This window comes from Cynocephalus volans, chromosome 2 (genome assembly GCF_027409185.1).
Source record: "Cynocephalus volans isolate mCynVol1 chromosome 2, mCynVol1.pri, whole genome shotgun sequence".
NCBI lineage: Eukaryota > Metazoa > Chordata > Mammalia > Dermoptera > Cynocephalidae > Cynocephalus > Cynocephalus volans.
The window spans coordinates 115607501-115634233 of NC_084461.1; the positions used below are offsets into that span (position 1 = coordinate 115607501).

Sequence of the window (26733 nt, forward strand, 5' to 3'; positions counted from 1 at the left end):
GGGCCCACTCAGCAGCTGACTGTAGTATAATAATCCTTACCACAGCAGCTGGAATTTATTTTAGCTTTTGCTGTATGTCCTCCCTGTAAAAGCCGTGATTTCAGTGAAGAAATCATAAAAACAGCCTTTTTGTGGTTTTGATTAACAAGTGCTTTCTGGGCAGCATGAGAAAATGCTCTGCTTGTTTTGTGCTCTATGGACAGAAGACATGCTTTTATAAACATTTATAAAAGAAACCATTTCTTCTTTGAAAAGTAGTAGTCACGTGCAAGATACCTATTTTTGTTCATTATTACCATCAAATAATTGTGAATACCAAAATGCGTATGTTGACTGAGAAATGCTTATATTGTAGGGAATGATACTAATTAAATGAAATAAGTTGATCTCTTAGGGTTGGATGTAGAAATTTTCCACCTAGGACTGTATTCCTGTGATCATCTGTTTCTGTGATTCTGTTTAAAAATGGTTGACCTGAAAAACTCATTGGAAATTCAGTGTTATCTGCACTGTCTTTGGGGTTTTAATGCCAGACAGGAGAGAGTAAATATTACTTCTTAAAGTTATTGACCAACACTAATTACTTACATTCTTAGACATTCGAAGTTATTAGTTTACATTTCTCTGGTTCTCCAAATATTTCAAGCAGTTAACAAGGCAGATTTACCAGTGTAGCCAACAAATCATTCTAAACATTTAAATAATTCTTAAAAATTTAATAAACACATAAATTTAGATCACATATCTTTCAAATATCTTGTTAAACACTGCATAAAATGCCATAATAATAAGTTATTACAATGTATAACCAAAAGTGTTAATGCCGTAAGTTTGGGTCACTTCTTCATTTCTGTATTGATTTCTATATTGTCCCAGTGTTAAAGATTTATCCACCCAAGGAAACAATTACTGTCTTAGGTCAGCTGAGGTAATTTGTTTAAAAATCAAGACTGTGGTGCTGATGTGAGTGCCATATTTAAGGTGTGTGTGTCAAAAACTGTAGAATAGGAATGGATTTCTGGGCAAAGAAACTTAAGACTGATAGAGGCCTTGGACCTAGATATGTCTGCCAAGACTGAACTGGCCATTGTTAGGGAGGGTGCTTTTCGTAGGCTAATAAAGCTTTGTCTGTCACTCTAGCAAGACTTTTTGAGCCTATTGCTTTCAGCTGGGATTTACTTAGTCACATAGGATTTAATTTTATGCAACTCAGTGATCTTTTAAATGAGTTGTGATTGGAGGGTGAGAGAAGGATCTTTCCAAGCCCCAGTGTTAATTTTTTTCCCCACAAGTAAAAATAAACAAGATTATCCAGAACAATTCTGAATAAGTAGGAACGTTTTAAAAGAGGAACTAGTTCTCCCAGATATTTAAAATGTATTCTTAAGCTATTGTAATTAAAACATTGTGATTCTGGTATATGATTATATAGATCAGTGATAGAGGGTCCCACTTTCTTCCAGTGCTCTAAACCTATAGTAAAGCACTGATTTTAAGTTCTTGTATGGAAGGGAAGTCTGAACCAATCACTTCAGCTCCAGTTCTCTTACCCTAGGACTATAGAGAGTGGTTTGGAGAGCAGTTTCTGCCACTGGGAAGAACTTTTATTGGTCTTCCTAACAAGGACAAATTTGTATTGATATGCAGTGTAGTTAGGCTGTAGCCACCCTTCTAGACACAGCTCACACTTTGTGTAATGGCTCTCCTTGTCCCTTATCAAGCACCACCATTTAGTTTGATTTGACAATTTAATTTGACTTTTTAGTGTTATTTCTCAAAAAGTAGGTCACCTATGGCAGAATCACCTGAGACCCAAAAGAAAACTTAGATAGGGACTTGGCATCATAGTTAAATCTGAAAAATATTGTTCTGTTTCAATCTGTAATATAGCATGATCTCAATAAAAATACTGGCAGGATTTTTAAAAATTAGACTAGCTAAATCTAAAATTTATAAGGAAAAAATAAGCAAGATTATACAGAACAGTTCTAAAAAAGGAGGAACTTTTGAAAAAGGAACTAGTTGTCTCAGATGGTAAAAATGTATTCTAAGGTTATAGTAATTAAAACATCATGTTTCTGGTGTATGATGAGATAGACCAATGGTACAGAGTAAAAATAGTCCCAAATTCATAGGGAAATTTAGGTGCATTTCAGATCAGTAGAGAAAAGAATTTTTGGGGGGCCGTATTATAGCTGGGTAGTCCTTAAAAAAAAAACGATCAGATTCTTACCTTTGGAGGAAGAAAAGTTTTTTTTCTCCTTTATATTCTTGGAGTTAGGGAAGCTTTTTAAGAAAACATTTTTTTAAACATTGGACATGTAGGTATTCTACTGTATTGTTAGTGGGAGTGGTAGTTGGTGTATTCTCTTAGGAGATTTGGAAAATATCTGCCAAAAATTTAAATATACATGTCCTTTGATCCATCAGTTTCGTTTGTTAGAATTAATTTTGCAGATAAATCCCGTAGGTTTTGGGTTTACTTAAACATCATATTTGCACATGTGAATGTACAAGATTATTTTTTGCAGCATTATTTGAGTAGTAAAAGATAAGAAACATCTCAGCTTTCCATCTATCAAAGACTAGTTGTGCCAGTTTGATGAAAGGCAGTCTTTAAAAATTGAGGTAGGCAGTTTTTAAAAAGTTGATAAAGTGATTTCCAAGATAAAGTGTTAAGTGAAAAAGTAAGGTGCTAATGATGTATATATATAATTACATTAAAATATTTTTTAAAAAATGAATATACATATATGTTGGTATATTCATAAAATATTTGTGAAAGCCTGTACAATAAGCTAAATTAGTGGCTGTGTTGGAGAAGAACTGGGTGGCTGGGGATAATAGTGGGAAGGAGATTTAATTTTCATGATTTAATGTCTTGAATCTTTTGAGTTTTGTACCATGATAGTATAATGACTATCTGGGAAAAAAACTGTGTGGCGCGCGCGCACGCACGCACACAACACACACACACACACACACACACACACACACACACACACACACACACACACACACACACACACACACACACACACACACACATTAAAATGTGGTACTTGATAAGAAAAGAAAAATACAGCTTCCACCTAATATTCATTTTTATCAACTCATCAGAATCTCCAAGGGTGAAATCACCCCCAGTCTACATTAAAATTTTTTTTCTATAGTGATACAAAACAATAAAAGTTATCACCTTAGTCATGAAGTGTACAGTTTAGTGGTGTTCAGTATATTCACATTATTGTGGAACAGATTTTCAGAACCTTTTGATCTTATGGAACTGAAACTCTACCCATTAAACAAGTCCCCTTTCCCCCTCCTCCCATCCCCTGGTATGTACCTAGTTTGTTTCTATAAATTTGGCTACTTTGCATACCTCATGTAAGTGGAATCATACAGTACAGTAGTCCCCTGTCATCCATGGGGGATATGTTCCAAGACCCCCAGTGGAAGCCTGAAACCACATAGTACTGAACCCTATACATGCTATATTTTCTTCCTATACATAGACATCTATGATAAAGTTTAATTTATAAATTTGGCGCACAGTAAGAGATTAACAATAATAATGAAAAAGAATAATTACTACAATATGCCAGCATCACTCCTCTCGTGCTTTTGGACCATTATTAAGTAAAAGAGTTACCTGAACACAATTACTGCCATACTGGGACAATCTGTTAACCGAGATGGCTGAGTTACTAAGGAGCCACAGCATGGATACACTGGACAAGGGGGATGATTCACATACTGGTCAGGATGGAGTGGGATGGTGTGAGATTTCATCACAATACTCAGAACAGTGTGTCATTTAAAACTTACAAGTTGTTTATTTTTGTAATTTTCCATTTAATATTTTTGGATGGAGGTTTGACAGTGAGTAACTGAAATTGTGGATAAAGGGGGAACTGCAATATTTGTGTTTTTGTGACTGGCTTATTTCACTTTGCATAATGTCCACATGTCCATGTTATAGTACAGGACACGATTCACTTCCTTTTCAAGGCTGGGTAATACTTCATTGTATGTAAATACCACATTTTATTTATTTTTTCATTCATTGATGGACATTTGGGTTGCTTCTACCTCTTGGCTATTGTGAATAGTGCTGGTACGAACATGGGTGTGCAAATATCTCTTTGAGACTCTGTCTTCAGTTCTTTTGAATATATCCCTGTATTAGTCCATTTTTTCTCACTTATACCAGAATACCTGAAACTGGGTAATATATAAAGAAAAGAAATTTATTTCTTACAGTTTTAGAGGCTGGAAAGTCCAAGGTCAGTGGAGCACATCTGGTGAGGGTCTTTTTCCTGGTAGGGACTCTGCAGAAGTCCCAAGGCAAAGCAGGGAATCACATGGCAAGAGGTTGGGCATGCTCGTTTGCTCTCTTTATAAAGTCACCAGTGCCATTCCTGTGATAACCCACTCACCCCTTAACCCATTAATCCATACATGAGGTCAGAGCCCTCATGATCCAATCACCTTCCAAAGGCCCACCTTTCAATACTGCCACACTGGGGATCAAGCTTCCACATGAGCTTTGGAAGGGACAAGCATTCAGACCATAGCAATCTCAGAAATGAGATCATATGGTTTTTTTATTTTTAATTTTTTGAGGGCCTGTCAATAGTGTTTTCCCTAGCAGTTGCACCGTTTTATAGTCCCAACAACAGTGCACAAGTGTGCAATTTCTTCAATCCTTGCCAATACTTATTTTATTAATTAATTTTTTTTATGACAGCCATCTATGGGGTGTGAGGTGATCCCAATCTACATTTATAACACACATTTTTATTTTTTTTTGTATACTTAAAAAAGTTTATAAAGTACATTTAAGTTAATGATTTAAGTTTGATTACCTAAAAATTCAACTAATTGTCACTTTTTAGAACTGAGATCAGTGTGCTTTGTTTCTGTAACTTGAAGTGCATGTTGTATAATCAGATCCTGAAGGTATAGTATCCTTTACTCTTATTTTTCTTCTATTTAACTATGAATAAATCACCTAAGGAACAGACTAGGCTATACTTGATCATAAGGAATTTTGCTAACCTTAATTCTTTTCTCTAACATAGTTAAAATTCTAAGGTTTTACATGTTACAAGAATTCCAATAGTGTATCAACATTTAAAATATTGTGTTTTAATAAGAAACTGTACATCATTTTTACTTTGTATCAGAATATTTGATCTTTTTACTTTTATTTGAAAATAGTTTTATCTTCATGGTCTTAATGGTTTTGTGTTAACTTTTCTCAGAAGATGAAATCAGTTACAAATAGTTGTTAAAGAGCAAGGTCAAGCAGTTGTTAAGATTTCTATCCAGAGAATAAAAGTACGAGATCCTAGTAAAAAATGGAGAAGGAGTATAAATTATCCTTAAAATTTTTTCTCCTTTTCCAATAAAATTTTAGAAGTGTGAATGTTCTTACAACAAAATTAATAACTTATAAAGTATTTTAAATTTCGAATAAATTATTTGCGTTTTTGTTTTCCTGTTTCTGAAATTATTGCAAAATGCCTATTTCTTTCAAGTGTTTATTCTTTAGAAGTATTATTTCTAGGGCTGACCCCGTGGCTCACTCGGGAGAGTGTGGCGCTGGGAGCGCTGAGACCGCGGGTTCAGATCCTATATAGGGATGGCCGGTGCGCTCACTGGCTGAGCGCGGTGCAGGCGACACAAAGCCAAGGGTTATGATCCCCTTACCAGTCACAAAAAGAAAAAAAAAAGAACAACAACAACAACAAAAAGATAAAAAGAAGTATTATTTCTAAAATCACATCATTATATGAATATCCAGCTGTAATCTGTGACTACATCGTAAGTATTGGAAGTCATTTTAAAATAACTTTTGCCAGACTTTAAAGTTTATTACTGTGTGGGTTACTCCTTTGTGACTGTTTTTATTTTGATATTCAAGATAGAGCTGCTGCATTGATTATGTTTGGTGTGTGAGTTGGTAGAGAGGTGTACAGTGGTATAGCTTTTGGGAAGGGTGGGAGTTTAATCCTCACTGTGAGTTTTGAGAAAAGATAATGAAATCCTTTATATCACTTTCCATAGACCTGCATTTTAAAGACTCACATTTTAATAAGAATTGGTTGTGCAGCTGCAACCCTGGCAACAAGGCCTAGGAGAAAAGAATTGGGGCAGCAGTCCAGAAATCAAGGCAGGCAATGGCGTCATGTGGAGCTGAGCTAATGAAACAGATGAAAATATAAAGCATTTACTAGAAGTAAGAGCAATACTTTCTTTGGTATAGAGGATGTTGAAATTTTCCACATACATTTTATTTTTTAAAAAGTCCAAAAGCTGTCATAACCTGTTCTCTCAATAAGAATAGCTATATTATATTTTCCTTTAGTATAAAAATACCCTAAAAACTCTTGGAAGTTAGTATTTCTCTGAATTATATCCAAAATGTAATTGTTGTTGGCCCATTCTTGGTGAAGTCTAGACATTTTCAAAACATAGGGTACCAAATTTGTCAGATTTTTAAAAATAAGCTTTTAGGTTTTAATAACTTTAATAAATGCTCATAGTATTTTTAATGTAAATTTCTCATGGTTATTGGACTCTTTAGATGCCGTTAAGTAGTAAAATTTGTTAGATGTAGTCTCTTAACTCCATGACAATGGCTGTATAATCTCTCATTCCACCATAATATAATTATTACCTGGTTGTTAGTTTCATCTGGGTTTTCCCTCCTATCATAAGAAATATTGCACTAAATTTTTTTTGTGCATATAAGTATTTTGCTTTCTTTTGGATTTCTAAGGATTACATTTGGATTTCCAGATATTATACTAATGCATTAAATATAAAAATTTTGGACACTTTCTGAAAGGACTACCAGTTTATACAGTCACTGTAGTGTGTGTGCAATTGCTGGTTTCTCTACTTCCCAACATTGATTATTACCACACTTTAAAATTAATTGAACATAAAGGAAATGGTAGTTGCCTTTTTTTGGTTTTAATTTCCATTTCTTTACGTAGAAACTTCAAACATTTTATTTATTCATTCATTCATTCATTCATTCTTGTAACAAAGTTGATTGTACATATCTGTGAGGTACAGAACTGAACATCTGGGGGGTTTCAAGATGGCGGCGGCTGCGGCGGCTGGCGCGGAGTAGCTGAGGTGGAAAAGGTGGCCACTGGGCCTCAGGCAGTCGGGAAACTTGTGGACCTTCCTCTGGCCATCTCTTAAGGGAGGACTGCTGCTGCTGGCCGGTCGTGGGGGCTCAACGCCACTTTGCCCCCGGCAGGAGAGGCTGCCTCATTTACAGGCAACAGCTTTGAAGTGTGGAGCAGGAAAAGAACTGATTCTTAGCTGCAAAAGCGAGTCTTGAAACAGGGAACACGGCGCCAGGGCTGCTGTGGATGCAGCCAGGATCCCGGAGGCTGGGGCCGCACTGAAGGTGGCCAGCTGCCCTATTCAGGATTCGAGGTTTCAGGCCGGCATTAAAGAAGATTCCTGGGAGCGCCCGAGCGGCGCCGCGACTGAACAGCCCGAGGCGGCAGCGCCGAGAACACGGAAGGCAACAAACCAGAGACAGAGCGAGCGCCCGACCTGGCACAGCACTGTGAGTGATCCCTGGCACAGCTCTGTTCGGGGGGTGGATGCCCACGCGGCTCCCGCCTGCACCACCAGGCCACTCACTGCCCCGGTGCTGCCTCCATTTTCCCAGGTGCGGGCGGCTCCGCCCTGCTCGGCCATCACTGAGCCCATTTGCTTGGCCTGGCCCGGGGCTTTCCGGACCCTGCGGGCCGGCCTCCTCTCCCACTCCCTCCGCGGTTCTCTGGCGGGGCTGGGGGTGTGGGGCGTCCCGACCAGTGTTGGGAGGGCTAGGAAGTACGGGTGGGCCGACTGTCACTCCACCACACCCTGGACTCCGGCCCCGGTAAACTTCCTGTTACTGGGAGGCAGATACCATCTCTGCGACCACCAGTTTGGAAAAAAGCCTAACGAATTTCTGGTTGGGAATAGTGTGGCAGGAGAGTTCCCAGGTCCACTTGAACCTGCCGGAGAGCAGGCTGCAGGTGGGCACTAGACTCGGTTTATACCGGGGGGATACAAAGGTGAACAAGACCCGAGAAAGATCTACACAGTGCTACAAATGCACCCAGAGAGACTGGTCGTCTGTGCCTAGCAGAAACCTGGTAGACTTCCTGGGCGAGGCGGTGCTGAGCAGGGTCTTGAAGGCCCAGCTGATAGACGAGGGGTGCAGAAGACACACCCCAGCCCAGCACGGTGTGCACAGAGGGGGGAGACGTGCGGCCAGGGAGGCGGAGACTCGACAGAAACCACACACCCGGTGGGGTCGCCACTGCACGATCTAACAGCCTGGGCCAGAGCACACGGAATGGGGAAAAGTCCTGTACAGAAAGTGAAAGCTCAACAGAGATCACACACCCTGTGGTACGTGATCCACCAGCCCAGCAGAGTACAAGCTGACCAGAAAGGTGGATCCCCGGAGAAGCCCAAGACCCGAGGCAACCACACACACAAGGCACTAGAGGCCAACTGAGCAGTCACGGCGGGAGCCATACCAAATTGGCAACCACAGCAACATCCTAGTTAGTCATTAGTCTCAAACCGGTGGACTGTGAAACCCCCTGCCACAATGAATAAACACCAAAAAAAAGACACCAGAAATACAAAAAATCAAGAAAGTACACCACCAAAAGTTAATAAATCTCATACTCTAGATCCTATAGAACAAGAAGCCCTTGAAATAACTGACAAGGAATTTCGAGTGATAATTCTAAGGAAACTGAATGAGATACAAGAAAACTCAGCTAGACATCATGATGAAACGAGGAAAAGTATACAGGATCTGAAAGAGGAAATATACAAGGAAATCAATGTCCTGAAAAAAAATGTAGCAGAACTTGCTGAACTGAAGAAGTTATTCAGCGAAATAAAAAACACAACGGAGAGTTTAACCAGCAGGCTTGTGGAAGTTGAAGAGAGAACCTCTGAACTTGAAGATGGGCTGTTTGAAATAACACAAGCAGACAAAAAGAAAGAAAAAAGAATCAAGGACATGGAAGACAATCTGAGAGAGATATCAGACAACCTCAAGCGCTCAAATATCCGAGTCATGGGTATTCCAGAAGGGGAGGAAAATGGAGATTCCATTGAAAACATATTCAACAAAATAGTGGCAGAAAACTTCCCAGGTATAGGAAAAATCACAGATCTTCAGATCCAGGAAGCTCAACGATCTCCAAATGTATTCAACCCAAAAAGGCCTTCTCCAAGGCATGTCATAGTCAAATTGGCAAAACTCAGAGACAAAGAGAGAACCTTAAAAGCTGCAAGAGAGAAGCATCAAATCACCTATAAGGGAGCCCCAATCAGGTTAACATCAGACTTTTCGTCACAAACCCTAAAAGCTAGAAAGGAATGGAATGATATTTTCAGAATACTAAAAGACAAAGATTGCCAGCCAAGAGTACTCTACCCTGCAAGGCTATCCTTCCGAAATGAGGGGCAAATAGTATATTTCTCAGACAAACAAAAACTGCGGGAGTTCACTACCACAAGACCACCCTTACAAGAAATCCTCAAGGGAGTACTGGGTTTGGTTCCTGAAAAATAACTACCACTGCCATAAAAACCTAAGAAAAATCTAAACCCGCTAGTACAATAAAAATGGCATTCGTGAAGAGAAAACAAGCTAACAAAAGCACTATCTGCAACCTAAGGAACCAACAAACACAGAAACCAAACAGTAAATCAGAAAGCAGGGAACAAAAGACACCTAAGACAACCAAACAACCAATAAAATGCTAGGAATAAATCAATACCTTTCAATAACAACTCTTAATGGAAAAGGCTTAAATTCCCTAATCAAAAGACACAGACTGGCTGACTGGATCAAAAAGGAGGACCCAACTATACGCTGCCTACAAGAGACCCACCTCACCCATAAAGATTCACACAGACTAAGAGTGAAAGGATGGAAAAAGATTTACCATGCAAACAGAAAAGAAAAACGAGCTGGAGTGGCTATTCTTATATCTGACAAAATAGACTTGAAACTAAAAACCATAAAAAGAGACAATGAGGGGCACTACTTAATGATAAAAGGACTGATCCATCAAGAAGACATAACAATCATAAATATGTACTCACCCAATGTTGGAGCAGCCAGATTTATAAAACAAACGCTATTAGACCTAAAGAAGGAAATAGACACTAATACCATAATAGCAGGGGACCTGAACACCCCACTGTCAATATTAGACAGATCATCTAGGCAAAGAATCAGTAGAGAAACACAAGATCTAAACAAGACTCTAGACCAATTGGAATTGGCAGATATCTACAGAACATTCCACCCAACAACCTCAGAATATTCATTCTTCTCATCAGCACATGGATCATTCTCCAGGATAGATCACATATTAGGTCACAAATCAAGTCTCAATAAATTCAAAAAAATTGGAATTATCCCATGTATCTTCTCAGACCACAATGGATTAAAACTAGAAATTAATAACAAACAAAACTCTGGAAACTATAAAAACACATGGAAATTAAACAGCATTCTACTTAATGACATATGGGTCCAAGAAGAAATCAAGCAGGAAATCAAAAAGTTTATTGAAACTAATGAAAACAATGATACATCATACCAAAACCTGTGGGATACTGCAAAAGCAGTATTGAGGGGAAAATTTATTGCATTAAATGCTCACTTCAGAAGAATGGAAAGATGGCAAGTGAACAACCTAACACTTCACCTTAAAGAACTAGAAAAACAAGAACAATCCAATCCTAAAGTTAGCAGACGGAAAGAAATCATTAAGATCTGAGCAGAACTGAATGAAATTGAAAACCAAAAAACAATTCAAAAGATCAACAAATCAAAAAGTTGGTTTTTTGAAAAGATAAATAAAATTGACAAACCATTAGCATGGCTAACAAAAAAAAGAAGAGAGAAGACTCAAATAACAAAAATTAGAAATGAAAAAGGCGATATTACAACTGATTCATCTGAAATACAAGGAATCATTCGAGACTACTATAAACAACTATACGCCAACAAATTTGAAAATCTGGAGGAAATGGATAAATTTCTGGACACACACACAAGCTCCCAAAACTGAACCGTGAAGACATAGAAAATTTGAACAGACCAATAACAATAAAGGAGATTGAAGCTGTTATCAGAAGGCTCCCAACAAAGAAAAGCCCAGGACCAGATGGATTCACAGCAGAATTTTACCAAACATTCAAAGAGGAATTGACACCGATTCTTTACAAACTATTCCAAAAGATTGAAACGGACGCAAATCTCCCAAACTCATTCTATGAAGCAAACATCATCCTGATACCAAAACCAGGTAAAGATATAACCAAAAAAGAAAACTACAGGCCGATATCCTTGATGAATATAGATGCAAAAATCCTCACTAAAATACTAGCAAACAGAATACAGCAACACATACGAAAAATTATTCATCACGATCAAGTGGGATTCATCCCAGGGATGCAAGGTTGGTTCAACATACGCAAATCAATAAATGTGATACACCATATTAATAAACTCAAACACAAGGACCATATGATCATCTCTATAGATGCTGAAAAAGCATTTGATAAAGTTCAGCACTCATTCATGACAAAGACCCTCTATAAGTTAGGTATAGAGGGAAAGTATCTCAACATAATTAAAGCCATATATGCCAAACCCACTGCCAATATCATCCTGAATGGGGAAACGCTGAAAGCTTTTCCTTTAAGAACAGGCACTAGACAAGGATGCCCACTCTCACCACTCCTATTCAACATAGTGTTGGAAGTACCAGCCAGAGCAATTAGAGAAGAGAAGGAAATAAAGGGCATCCAGATTGGAAAAGATGAAGTCAAACTGTCCCTGTTTGCAGATGACATGATCCTATATATCGAACAGCCTAAAACCTCTACAAAAAAACTGTTGGAATTGATAAATGATTTCAGCACAGTAGCAGGATACAAAATCAACACACAAAAATCAGTAGCATTTCTTTTCTCCAATAGTGAACATGCAGAAGGAGAAAACAAGAAAGTCTGCCCATTTACAATAGCCACCAAAAAAATAAAATACTTAGGAATAGAGTTAACCAAGGAGGTGAAAAATCTCTATAATGAGAACTACAAACCACTGCTGAGAGAAATTAGAGAGGATACAAGAATATGGAAAGATATTCCATGCTCTTGGATTGGAAGAATCAACATAGTGAAAATGTCCATACTACCCAAAGTGATATACAAATTCAATGCAATCCCCATCAAAATTCCAAAGACATTTTTCTCAGAAATGGAAAAAACTATTCAGACATTTATATGGAACAATAAAAGACCACGAATAGCCAAAGCAATGCTGAGCAAAAAAAATAAAGCTGGAGGCATAACACTACCTGACTTTAAGCTATACTACAAAGCTATAATAACCAAAACAGTATGGTACTGGCATAAAAACAGACACACTGACCAATGGAATAGAATAGAGAATCCAGAAATCAACCCACACACTTACTGCCATCTGATCTTTGACAAAGGCACCAAGCCTATTCACTGGGGAAGGGACTGCCTCTTCGGCAAGTGGTGCTGGGATAACTGGATATCCATATGCAGGAGAATGAAACTAGATCCATACCTCTCACCGTATACTAAAATCAACTCAAAATGGATTAAGGATTTAAATGTACACCCTGAGACAATAAAACTTCTTAAAGAAAACATAGGAGAAACACTTCAGGAAATAGGACTGGGCACAGACTTCATGAATAAAACCCCAAAAGCACGGGCAACCAAAGGAAAAATAAACAAATGGGATTATATCAAACTAAAAAGCTTCTGCACAGCAAAAGAAACAATTAAAAGAGTTAAAAGACAACCAACAGAGTGGGAGAAAATATTTGCAAAATATACATCTGACAAAGGATTAATATCCAGAATATATAAGGAATTCAAACAACTTTACAAGAAGAAAACAAGCAACCCAATTAAAAAATGGGCAAAAGAGCTAAGTAGGCATTTCTCTAAGGAAGATATCCAAATGGCCAACAGACATATGAAAAAATTCTCAACATCACTCAGCATCTGGGAAATGCAAATCAAAACCACATTGAGATACCATCTAACCCCAGTTAGGATGGCTAAAATCCAAAAGACTATGAACGATAAATGCTGGCGAGGCTGCGGAGAAAAAGGAACTCTCATACATTGTTGGTGGGACTGCAAAATGGTGCATCCTCTATGGAAAATGGTATGGAGGTTCCTTAAACAATTGCAAATAGATCTACCATACGACCCAGCCATCCCACTGTTGGGAATATACCCAGAGGAATGGAAATCATCAAGTCGAAGGTATACCTGTTCCCCAATGTTCATCGCAGCACTCTTTACAATAGCCAAGAGTTGGAACCAGCCCAAATGCCCATCATCAGATGAGTGGATACGGAAAATGTGGTACATCTACACAATGGAATACTACTCAGCTATAAAAACGAATGAAATACTGCCATTTGCAACAACATGGATGGACCTTGAGAGAATTATATTAAGTGAAACAAGTCAGGCAGAGAAAGAGAAATACCACATGTTCTCACTTATTGGAGGGAGCTAAAAATTAATATATAAATTCACACACACACACACACAAACCGGGGGGGGGGGGGAGAAGATATAACAACCACAATTATTTGAAGTTGATACAACAAGCAAACAGAAAGGACATTGTTGGGGGGGAGGGGGGGAGGGAGAAGGGAGGGAGGTTTTGGTGATGGGGAGCAATAATCAGCTACAATGTATATCGACATAATAAAATTTAAAAAAAAAAAAACTGAACATCTGTACTTGTGTGCAATATGTGATGCTCACATCAGAATAATTATTATATTCAGTAATATACTATCATTGCTATTCGTGACCCTTTACCTATTACTCCCTCCCCCCTCCCTTCCCGCTTCTGGTAACCTCAGTTGTCCTTTTGAAACTTTGAACATTCAGCTTCCCCTTTGAGTATTTTTAAATTCACATCTTTTTCCTATTTATCTGTTGGAAATCCATCAGCTTTTTTTAGCTAATAGCCCCAAGAATCTCTCATATTGAGTGTGATAACTTCCCATTCGTTCTGTACATACATACCAAATGATTTAATATGTACCAGGCTCTGTTATAATCTGAACAAAACAGACATGGTGCAGTCACAAACTCCTAGAGCTGAAGAGACTCTCAAGATATTATATTCGTTTTTCACCTGTGGAAACTGAGATCCCACCCCAAATTACGTGGTCAGTAATTAACCTAGGAAATTGTGGGTGAACTGGAATTAAAGCTCTGTAACATTGTTGCTTCCCTACTCTTCCATATATCTCCTCTTTCCTCTTCCTACTGTGATGCAAGATTTTCACCCACTGCCCCCTGATCTTCCACTGTAGTTGTGGACTCCCACTGGCCTAATAAGCAGATCAGCCTAATCCTGGTTTCTTGGTTAGAGGAGCCAATTGGTTCATTTCATTCCTTTGGCCACAGTAATTGGTTCAAAGGTGACCAAATCAGCCAAGTCGATGCAATTACAGGGTAACCTTGAATTTTTATTACTGTTAAGTTCTAGGTATTTTAAAATTTTCTTAATGTTCACACTTTTTAGTCAGAGCTATTTAGTTATATATTTAAGTTCCAAACATGAGATATTTAAGCCATCTTTTTTGTCATTAACTTTTAATTTTATCCCATTATTGTAAGAGAATGCAGTCTGAATGGTATTACCCACTAAAGTGTTTTGAGGCACTCCTTTGGGCCTATTATTTGACTTGTCTGTGTGTGTGTTATGGGCTCATGCAAAAAATACATATTCTCTGATTTTATTGTTTGGATCTTCAATATCTCTGCATATATTGTTCTCTACTTGATCAATTGTGTGTTAAAATTATCAACTACGGTTGATTTTATTTTTTTCTACCTCCATTTCTGGTAATCGTTCCTGATGTATATTGAGGCTTTATTTAGTTTGGATATGTGTTCATGATGATTATACTTTTTCTATTATTTTTATCAGTATATAATATCTCACTTTGTCTTTTGTGATACATTTTGCCTTAGATTTTATTAAGATTGCTACCTTAGCTTGATTTGGGGTCATATTTGTCAGATTTATCCTTTCTTAATTATGTCTCCTATAGGCAATAGGAGCATTTTTAGCATTTTTTAACCCAGCATAAAATATTTTTATCCCAATTTGCTAAGTTTAACTCATAATATTATTGTAATTATTGTTCCGATAGGGCTAATTTTCTCCCTTCCTTATCTGCTTTTCATTGGATATGTTGAATTTTTAATTTTTAAAATTTATTTCGTTTTATTCTGGTGGCTGGCTGGTATAGGGATTCTAACCCTTGACCTTATGAATTAAAAAAATTTTTGTTCTTATGATCGTTGCGCTTTAGACCCATTCCTCGATTTTCTTCTGTGTATTTCTTACACTTAAAATAGCTCTTTCTTCCCCCAACTATTACAGATATTCTATCACACATGTCTTTTTTTGGTGTGTCCCCCAACTTCCCATCCCCAATAAGTATGTTGCTAGTATTTTTAGATTAGAGTTTATGTGGATACCAGGGCATTTGACTACTTTTACTTTCTTTATCTCTTGCATATATCTCTTTTGAGGATTCCTCCAAGAATCTTTGTTTCGTGGGCTTTTTGTGACATTCTGAGGCTTTGTGTGCTTGAGAATATTTTTATGATATAATTTGAATGACATTTTGTCTGGATGTAGCATTCTAAGTTTAAAATTGTTTTCATTCAAGACTTTGAAAATAACAGGTTACAACCGCATTCCTAGAACTTCAAAATGAAAATAGATCTGAAAACCAAAGGATTTTTCATAATTAATTTGTTGTCAAAACCCATACCAAACTGACATGAGGCTATTTTATGACTCATTTGGCTTAAAAACCCAACCTGAACTGACATGAGGATATTTATGGCTTTTATTCATCTTATTTAGTGTGACTGTTTATAGGTTTTGGTTCAGAATATTAACGAGTTCAATCGTGGTGTAGTACCTTAGACACTGTTGTGGATGTTACATAATGTATTACCTTTCTAAAACCTGAAAAATTCTTGTCTTAGTCCATCTTGTATTGCTATAACAGATCTCAACAGACTAATTTATTTTTTATTTTATTTAATTTTTTCTCCACTTTTTTTTATTGAATCATAATTGATTATACATATTTTGAGGATTCAGTGTTGACATATGTTGATCAAATCAATCTTACTAGTATATATATAGTTATGAATTGTACTTATTCTTTATGCCCCTTGTCTAATCTCTCCCCATCCCCCTCTCCCTCCCCCCTCCCACCACTGATAACCCTAGATTCCTTCGCTCCCTCTGAAAGAGTAATGGTTACCCTGTTGACTTGTTGCCTAGATGATCTGTCCAATGCTGAGAGGTATGTTCAGGTCCCCCAATATTATCATAGAGCATATGCTGCTTCTGTCACTGTGGAATGGGCTTTGTGGAGAGAGACATCCTCTTATTTTCTTTGGTCTCTGTTGGTGACTCTTCTGTGTCAGTGCACTCCAGTGGCTGGTCGCCTTCTGTGTGGTGGTTGTTACATCTATCTACTTTTGCGGCACCCATGGTTACTGTGGTGACTGTGGTGGGCCACTCATATGGAGGTGTTGTTTTTGGCATGCTCTTTGGTGCTAGTGGCGTGCCTGGTTGTGGGGGGGGTCCAGTCCCCGGCCCCATGCCCTGGGTCCCCAGGTGGGGCCCTGAGGCGCTGGCAGTGTGCTTGGTTGGGGGGGGGGAGTCCAGTCCCCAGGTGGGGCCCTGAGGTGCTGGTAGTGTGCCTGGTTGTAGGCAGGGGGGTCTGGTCCCTGACTCCATACCCTGGGTCCCCGGGCAGGCCCCAAGGTGCTGGCGGTGTGCCTGGATGTGGGAATGGGGTCTGGTCCTCAACTCCATGCCTCAAGTCCCCTGGCGGGCCCTAAGGCACTGGTGGTTTGCCTGAGCTGGAACTAATTTTTTGTCCTTTGCCTTACTTCCAAAATGGGGAACTTCCTGTGGGAACCAGTACTTGAGCCGTGTGGTTGAGCTAAATTGCTGCTTTGCTGCAGTTTCCCTAGTGGAGGCTTTTTGTGCAGCTCAGGGTTTAATGGTTGACCTTATAGGTACTTCCAGCTCTCCAGAGACCCAGTGCACCTGGGTTGTGTAGAAACTCTGATCAGGGCCTGAGTCTTTTCATCAAAACTGCACCCCACGCAGTTCTGTCTTCCTGACTAGTCTCCTCCGAGTGGCCCTGTGGTGATTGGGGGGCGAATTGGCTGACCTTGCCGTGCTCCAGTGTTCCCCCAGTGGGTCTTTCTTCCCCGCCACCTATGCTCCAAACACTTCCCACGGGCTGGGCCGTCCGCCAGTCCCTTGTGATAACTCACTGGCCTCTGAATGTCTCCTTTTTTCAGTTCTGGCTCTTTGCTCCTGTGTGGGTCCATGGGAACCCTATTAGTGGTCTAGCTGTCCTGGGGCCACCAAGGCCCTCTTCTCCCCTGCCACCTCCAAGCAACTCCATCCAAAGGGCACAGCTGCAGCTTTTGCTGGCTCCTGCTCCATGTGCTGAGCAACTCCAGCCTTAAAGTGGCTGTGGCCCAAAACACTCCGAGCAGTTTTTTCTTTCTCTCATCATGGCTTCTCCCGCCTTTATGAACTCCATAGGTCTCTCTTCCTCTTCCTCTGAGCTCTAGCTGCCCCAGCTTGGCTCTTGTTACATTTTTATAGTTGTAAGTTGGTTGATTTGTGGGAGAGAGTGACGCTGGGGACCATCTATTCTGCCATCTTGACTGGAACTCAGACTGGGTAATTTATAAAGAACAGAAATCTATTAGCTCGTGGTTCTAGAGGCTGAGAAGTCCTAGACAGAGGAACTGCCATCTGGTGAGGGCCTTTTTGCTGTGTTATCCTGTGGTGGAAGGGGAAGGGAGAGAGAGAGGGAGAGAAAGGGATCAAACTCACCCTTTTATAATGAACCCACTCCTGCCATAATGGCATTCATTCGTGAGGATGGAGCCCTCATAGTCGAATCACTTATCGTTAGGCCTATTCCCAACACTTGCTTTTTGGGGGACACATTCAAACTATAGAAATTCTAGATTCAGAAAAAACCTTGGCCTTAAGCATTATGGTAAAGGATTGGGATTTGCATTACTGTGTCCTGTATCGAGTGTCACTTGCTGGGATATCTAATGTTAATCTTATTCTTTTACCTTTATCATTGGTGTGTTCTTTTCATCCAACCTTTTAGAATTTTTTCTTTGATAGTTTTAAATTTTCCAGGCATAGGTTCTTCTGTTATTTAGCTTTTTGAGCCCTACAGTCTTGACTTCTTTTATTTTTATTTTTATATATGTTTTTAATTAATTAATTAATTAATTAATTTGGTGGCTGGCTGGTATGGGGATCCAAACCCTTGACCTTGGTGTTATCATCAGCATGCTCTAACCAAGTGAGCCAACCAGACAGCCTGACTTCTTTTATTTTAATTCTGAAAAAGTTATCCTCATAATTGCTTGGAATTTTTATTCTTCTCCTGAAATGTTTTATTTTTTCTCTTTCTTTTGGAGCTACTATTATCTGGATGTTGTCTCTTTTTCATACTCAGTATTTTCACTTGATTCTTTTTCATGGTCTCTTGTCTGGCTTCATAGTACTTATATCTCCCCACGTACTTCTTAGGGTACTTTTTTGGATCATCCATCTCAATAATTCTGCTTCAGATGGTATAAATTGTTTAGTTTGTTAGCTTTCTTTTGCAGTAGTTTTATGCTCCAAATGGGTCTATTTTGGTTATTAAGCTAATGATCTCTTGGTGGATATCAAAGGACAAAATTACAACAAATTTAGTTTAAAGATGACAGTTGGCTTTATTATGATTCTAGAATTGGGGAACACTCCCTAAAATAGAGTAAGTGTTCCAATGAGCTGAGTAAAAGAGGTTGGCTTGATAGACCAAAAAAGGGCTGAAGAAAGCAGAAACAAAGAACAAAAATTGAATTGGTTATTTCAAAGTTACTTTCCTTGCATGGTGGGAACAGGGAGATAGAACAATGAAAAAATAACAGATTGGTTAATGTATTAGAGTTCTCCAGAGAGACAAAACCAATAGGATATGTATATAAATACATGAGAGAGCATTTATTAGGAGAATTGGCTCATGCCATTGTATGGCTGAGGACTTGCACAATAGGGATAGGCTGTCTGACAACTATTATGGTAGCATGGCTCAGTCAAAGTCTGAAAGTCTCAGAACTAGGGAAGCCGATGGTGTGATTCTCAGTCCGAGGCCAAAGGCCTGAGAGCTGGGGGTGCTACTGGTGTGAGTCCTGGAACCCAAAGGCTGATGAGTCTCAAGTTCTGATATTCATGAACAGGAGAGAAGAGTATATCCCAGCTCCAGTGGAAATAGAGCAAGAGATTTGTCTTTTCCTCTGTTGTGGTTCACTTTGGGCCCCAGCGGATTGGATAGTTCCTGCTCATACTGAGTACAGGTTTTTACCACCCCTTCCACTCAGGTTTATGTGCTAATCTCTTCTGGTAACACCCTCATAGACACATCCAAAAATAATGCTTTCCGGAATAAGGGGAGATTCAAGATGGCGGTGGCTGCGGCGGCTGGCGCGGAGTAGCTGAGGTGGAAAACGCGGCCACTGGGCCTCAGGCAGCTGGGAAACTTGTGGACCTTCCTCTTGCCATCTCTTAAGGGAGGACTGCTGCTTCGTGGGGGCTGAACGCCACTTTGCCCTTGGCAGGAGAGGCTGCCTCATTTACAGGCAACAGCTTTGAACTGTGGAGCAGGAAAAGAACTGTTTCTGAGCTGCAAATGCGAGTCTCGAAACAGGGAACACGGCGCCAGGGCTGCTGTGGATACAGCCAGGATCCCGGAGGCCGGGGCCGCGCTGAAGGCGGCCAGCGGCCCTATTCAGGATTCGAGGTATCAGGCCGACATTAAAGAAGATTCCGGGGAGCGCCCGAGCCGCGCCGCGACTGAACAGCCTGAGGCGGCAGCGGCCGAGAACAGGGAAGGCGACAAACCAGAGACAGAGAGTGAACACCCGACCTGGCACAACCCTGTGAGTGACCCCTGGTCCAGCTCTGTTCGGGGGGATTACGCCCACCCGGCTCCCGCCTGCATCACCAGGCCACTCACCGCCCCGGGGCGGCCTCCATTTTCCCAGGTGCGGGCAGCTCCGCCCAGCTCCGCCCTCACTGAGCCTTCCCACTTGCTTGGCCCGGCGCAGAGCTTTCCGGAGCCTGCGGGCCGGCCTCCCCTCCCACTCCCTCCACAGTTCTCTGGCGGGGCTGGTGGCGGGGGGCGTCCCCGGCCAGTGTCAGGAGGGCAAGGAAGTACGGGCGGGCCGACTGTCACTCCCCGACACCCTGGACTCTGGCCCCCAGTAAACTTCCTGTTACTGGGAGGCAGATACCATCTCTACAGCCACCAGTTCGGAAAAAAGCCTAACCAATGTCTGGTTGGGAATAGCGTGGTAGGAGAGTTCCCAGGTCCACTTGAACCTGCCGGAGTGCAGGCTGCAAGTGGGCGCTAGATTCGGTCTATGCTGGGGGGATACAAAGGTGAACAAGACCCGAGAAAGATCTACACAGTGCTACAAAGGCACCCAGAGAGACCGGTCGTCTGTGCCTACCAGAAACCTGGTAGACTTGCTGGGCGAGGCGGTGCCGAGCAGGGTCTTGAAGGCCCAGCTGATAGAAGAGGGGCGCAGAAGACACGCCCCAGCCCAGCACAGTGTGCACAGAGTGGGGAGACGTGCAACCTGGGAGGCGGAGACTCAACACAAACCACACACCCGGTGGGGTCGCCACTGCACGATCCAACAGCCCGGGCCAGAGCACACGGAACAGGGAGAAGTCCGGCACAGGAAGTGAAAGCTCAACAGTGACCACACACCCTGTGGTACGTGATCCACCAGCCCAGCAGAGTCCAAGCTGACCAGAAAGGTGGCTCCCCGGAGAAGCCCAAGACCCGAGGCAACCACACACACAAGGCACTAGAGGCCAACTGAGCAGTGACAGAGGTTGGCAACCACAGCAACATCCTAGTTAGTCATTGGTCTCAAACCGGTGGTCTGTGAAACCCCCTGCCACAATGAATAAACACCATAAAAAAGATACCAGAAATACAGAAAATCAAGAAAGTACACCACCAAAAGTTAATAAATTTCAAACTCTAAACCCTATAGAACAAGAATCCACTGAAATAACTGACAAGGAATTTCGAGTGATAATTCTAAGGAAACTGAATGAGATAAAAGAAAACTCAGCTAGACATCATGATGAAACGAGGAAAAGTATACAGGATCTGAAAGAGGAAATGTACAAGGAAATCAATGTCCTGAAAAAAAATGTAGCAGAACTTGCTGAACTGAAGAAGTTATTCAACGAAATAAAAAACACAACGGAGAGTTTAGCCAGCAGGCTTGTCGAAGTTGAAGAGAGAACCTCTGAACTTGAAGATGGGCTGTTTGAAATAACACAAGCAGACAAAAAGAAACAAAAAAGAATCAAGGACATTGAAGAAAATCTGAGAGAGATATCAGACAACCTCAAGCGCTCAAATATCCGAGTCATGGGTATTCCAGAAGGGGAGGAAAATGGAGATTCCATTGAAAACATATTCAACAAAATAGTGGCAGAAAACTTCCCAGGTATAGGAAAAATCACAGATCTTCAGATCCAGGAAGCTCAACGATCTCCAAACGTATTCAACCCAAAAAGGCCTTCTCTAAGACATGTCATAGTCAAATTGGCAAAACTCAGAGACAAAAAGAGAATCTTAAAAGCTGCAAGAGAGAGGCGTCAAATCACCTATAAGGGAGCCCCAGTCAGGCTAACATCAGACTTTTCATCACAAACCCTAAAAGCTAGAAAGGAATGGAATGATATTTTCAGAATACTAAAAGACAAAGATTGCCAGCCAAGAGTACTCTACCCTGCAAGGCTATCCTTCCGAAATGAGGGGCAAATAGTATATTTCTTAGACAAACAAAAACTGTGGGAGTTCACTACCACACGACCACCCTTACAAGAAATCCTCAAGGGAGTACTGGGTTTGGTTCCTGAAAAATAACTACCACTGCCATAAAAACCCAAGAAAAATCTAAACCCACTAGTATAATAAAAATGGCATCCATGAAGAGAAAACAAGCAAACAAAAACACTATCTACAACCTAAGGAACCAACAAACACAGAAACCAAACAGTAAATCAGAAAGCAGGGAACAAAAGACACCTAAGACAACCAAACAACCAATAAAATGCTAGGAATAAATCAATACCTTTCAATAACAACTCTTAATGGAAAAGGCTTAAATTCCCTAATCAAAAGACACAGACTGGCTGACTGGATCAAAAAGGAGGACCCAACTATACGCTGCCTACAAGAGACCCACCTCACCCATAAAGATTCACACAGACTAAGAGTGAAAGGATAGGAAAAAGATTTACCATGCAAACAGAAAAGAAAAACGAGCTGGAGTAGATATTCTTATATCTGACAAAATAGACTTGAAACTAAAAACCATAAAAAGAGACAATGAGGGACACTACTTAATGATAAAAGGACTGATCCATCAAGAAGACATAACAATCATAAATATGTACTCACCCAATGTTGGAGCAGCCAGATTTATAAAACAAACGCTATTAGACCTAAAGAAGGAAATAGACACTAATACCATAATAGCAGGGGACCTGAACACCCCACTGTCAATATTAGACAGATCATCTAGGCAAAGAATCAGCATAGAAACACAAGATCTCAACAAGACTCTAGACGAATTGGAATTGGCAGATATCTACAGAACATTCCACCCAACAACCTCAGAATATTCATTCTTCTCAGCAGCACATGGATCATTCTCTAGGACAGATCACATATTAGGTTACAAATCAAGTCTCAATAAATTCGAAAACATTGGAATTATCCCATGTATTTTCTCAGACCACAATGGATTAAAACCAGAAATTAATAACAAACGAAACTCGGGAAACTATACAAACACATGGAAATTAAACAGCATTCTACTTAATGACATATGGGTCCAAGAAGAAATCAAGCAGGAAATCAAAAAATTTATTGAAACTAATGAAAACAATGATACATCATACCAAAACCTGTGGGATACTGCAAAAGCAGTATTAAGGGGGAAATTTATTGCATTAAACACTCACTTCAGAAGAATGGAAAGATGGCAAGTGAACAACCTAACACTTCACCTCAAAGAACAAGAAAAACAAGAACAATCCAAACCTAAAGTTAGCAGACGGAAAGAAATCATTAAGATCTGAGCAGAACTGAATGAAATGGAAAACCAAAAGACAATTCAAAAGATCAACAAATCAAAAAGTTGGTTTTTTGAAAAGATAAATAAAATTGACAAACCATTAGCATGGCTAACAAAAAAAAGAAGAGAGAAGACTCAAATAACAAAAATTAGAAATGAAAAAGGCAATATTACAACTGATTCATCTGAAATACAAGGAATCATTCGAGACTACTATAAACAACTATACGCCAACAAATTTGAAAATCTGGAGGAAATGGATAAATTTCTGGACACACACAAGCTCCCAAAACTGAACCATGAAGACATAGAAAATTTGAACAGACCAATAACAATAAAGGAGATGGAAGCTGTTATCAGAAGGCTCCCAACAAAGAAAAGCCCAGGACTAGATGGATTCACAGCAGAATTTTACCAAACATTCAAAGAGGAATTGACACCGATTCTTTACAAACTATTCCAAAAGATTGAAACGGACGCAAATCTCCCAAACTCATTCTATGAAGCAAACATCATCCTGATACCAAAACCAGGTAAAGATATAACCAAAAAAGAAAACTACAGGCCGATATCCTTGATGAATATAGATGCAAAAATCCTCACTAAAATACTAGCAAACAGAATACAGCAACACATACGAAAAATTATTCATCCTGATCAAGTGGGATTCATCCCAAGGATGCAAGGTTGGTTCAACATACGCAAATCAATAAATGTGATACACCATATTAATAAAGCCAAACACAAGGACCATATGATCATCTCTATAGATGCTGAAAAAGCATTTGATAAAGTTCAGCACTCATTCATGACAAAGACCCTCTATAAGTTAGGTATAGAGGGAAAGTATCTCAATATAATTAAAGCCATATATGCCAAACCCACTGCCAATATCATCCTGAATGGGGAAAAGCTTTCAGCTTTTAAGAACAGGAACTAGACAAGGATGCCCACTCTCACCACTCCTATTCAACATAGTGTTGGAAGTACTAGCCAGAGCAATCAGAGAAGAGAAGGAAATAAAGGGCATCCAGATTGGAAAAGATGAAGTCAAACTGTCCGTTTGCAGATGACATGATCCTATATATCGAACAGCCTAAAACCTCTACAAAAAAACTCTTGGAATTGATAAATGATTTCAGCACAGTAGCAGGATACAAAATCAACACACAAAAATCAGGAGCATTTCTTTTCTCCAGTAGTGAACATGCAGAATGAGAAATGAAGAAAGCCTGCCCATTTACAACAGCCACCAAAAAAATAAAATACTTAGGAATTGAGTTAACCAAGGAGGTGAAAAATCTCTATAATGAGAACTACAAACCACTGCTGAGAGAAATTAGAGAGGATACAAGAAGATGGAAAGATATCCCATGCTCTTGGATTGGAAGAATCAACATAGTGAAAATGTCCATACTACCCAAAGTGCTATACAAATTCAATGCAATCCCCATCAAAATTCCAAAGACATTTTTCTCAGAAATGGAAAAAACAATCCAGTCATTTATATGGAAGAATAAAAGACCACGCATAGCCAAAGCAATGCTGAGCAAAAAAAATAAAGCTGGAGGCATAACACTATCTGACTTTAAGCTATACTAAAAGGCGATAATAACCAAAACAGTATGGTACTGGCATAAAAACAGACACACTGACCAATGGAATAGAATAGAGAATCCAGAAATCAACCCACACACTTACTGCCATCTGATCTTTGACAAAGGCACCAAGCCTATTCACTGGGGAAGGGACTGCCTCTTCAGCAAATGGTGCTGGGATAACTGGATATCCATATGCAGGAGAATGAAACTAGATCCATACCTCTCACCGTATACTAAAATCAACTCAAAATGGATTAAGGATTTAAATATACACCCTGAAACAATAAAACTTCTTAAAGAAAACATAGGAGAAACACTCCAGGAAATAGGACTGGGCACACACTTCATGAATACGACCCCAAAAGCACGGGCAACCAAAGGAAAAATAAACAAATGGGATTATATCAAACTAAGAAGCTTCTGCACAGCAAAAGAAACAATTAACAGAGTTAAAAGACAACCAACAGAGTGGGAGAAAATATTTGCAAAATATACATCTGACAAAGGATTAATATCCAGAATATATAAGGAACTCAAACAACTTTACAAGAAGAAAACAAGCAACCCAATCAAAAAATGGGCAAAAGAGCTAAGTAGGCATTTCTCTAAGGAAGATATACAAATGGCCAACAGACATATGAAAAAATGCTCAACATCACTCAGCATCCGGGAAATGCAAATCAAAACCACACTGAGATACCATCTCACCCCAGTTAGGATGGCTAAAATCTAAAAGACCCTGAACGATAAATGTTGGCGAGGTTGCGGAGAAAAAGGAACTCTCATACATTGTTGGTGGGACTGCAAAATGGTGCAGCCTCTATGGAAAATGGTATGGAGGTTCCTTAAACAATTGCAGATAGATCTACCATACGACCCAGCTATCCCACTGTTGGGAATATACCCAGAGGAATGGAAATCATCAAGTCGAAGGTATACCTGTTCCCCAATGTTCATTGCAGCACTCTTTACAATAGCCAAGAGTTGGAACCAGCCCAAATGTCCATCATCAGATGAGTGGATACGGAAAATGTGGTACATCTACACAATGGAATACTACTCAGCTATAAAAACGAATGAAATACTGCCATTTGCAACAACATGGATGGACCTTGAGAGAATTATATTAAGTGAAACAAGTCAGGCACAGAAAGAGAAATACCACATGTTCTCACTTATTGGTGGGAGCTCAAAATTAATATATAAATTCACACACACACACACACACACACACACACACACACACACACAAAACTGGGGGGGTGGGGAAGAAGATATAACAACCACAATTACTTGAATTTGATACGACAAGCAAACAGAAAGGACATTGTTGGGGGGGCGGGGGGAGGGAGAAGGGAGGGAGGTTTTGGTGATGGGGAGCAATAATCAGCCACAATGTATATCGACAAAATAAAATTTAAAAAATAAATAAATAAATACATACTATACATACATACATACATACATACATACATACATACATACATACATACATACATACATACATACATACATACATACATGCATGCATGCATGCCATGTGGAAAAAAAAAAAGGAACAAACTGTTGATACACTCAGTGAGTCAGATGGATCTCAAAGGAATTATGCTGAGTAGAAAAAGCCAATCTCAAAAGGATATGTACTGTATGATTCAATTTACATGACATTCTCAAGGTGGACAGAATTATAGAGCTAGAAACGGATTCGTGGTTACCTAGGTTTAAGGGGCAAGCGGAGAGAAAGCAGTGTCAC

The 26733-nt window shown here is 39.8% G+C and overlaps 1 protein-coding gene across 2 annotated transcripts in view; it reads left to right on the forward strand.

Annotated features, from left to right (window-relative positions):
* The window catches only part of CDC42SE2 (CDC42 small effector 2), a 110105-nt gene that overhangs the window by 40399 nt on the left and 42973 nt on the right, over positions 1–26733 (forward strand). The window lies entirely within an intron of this gene.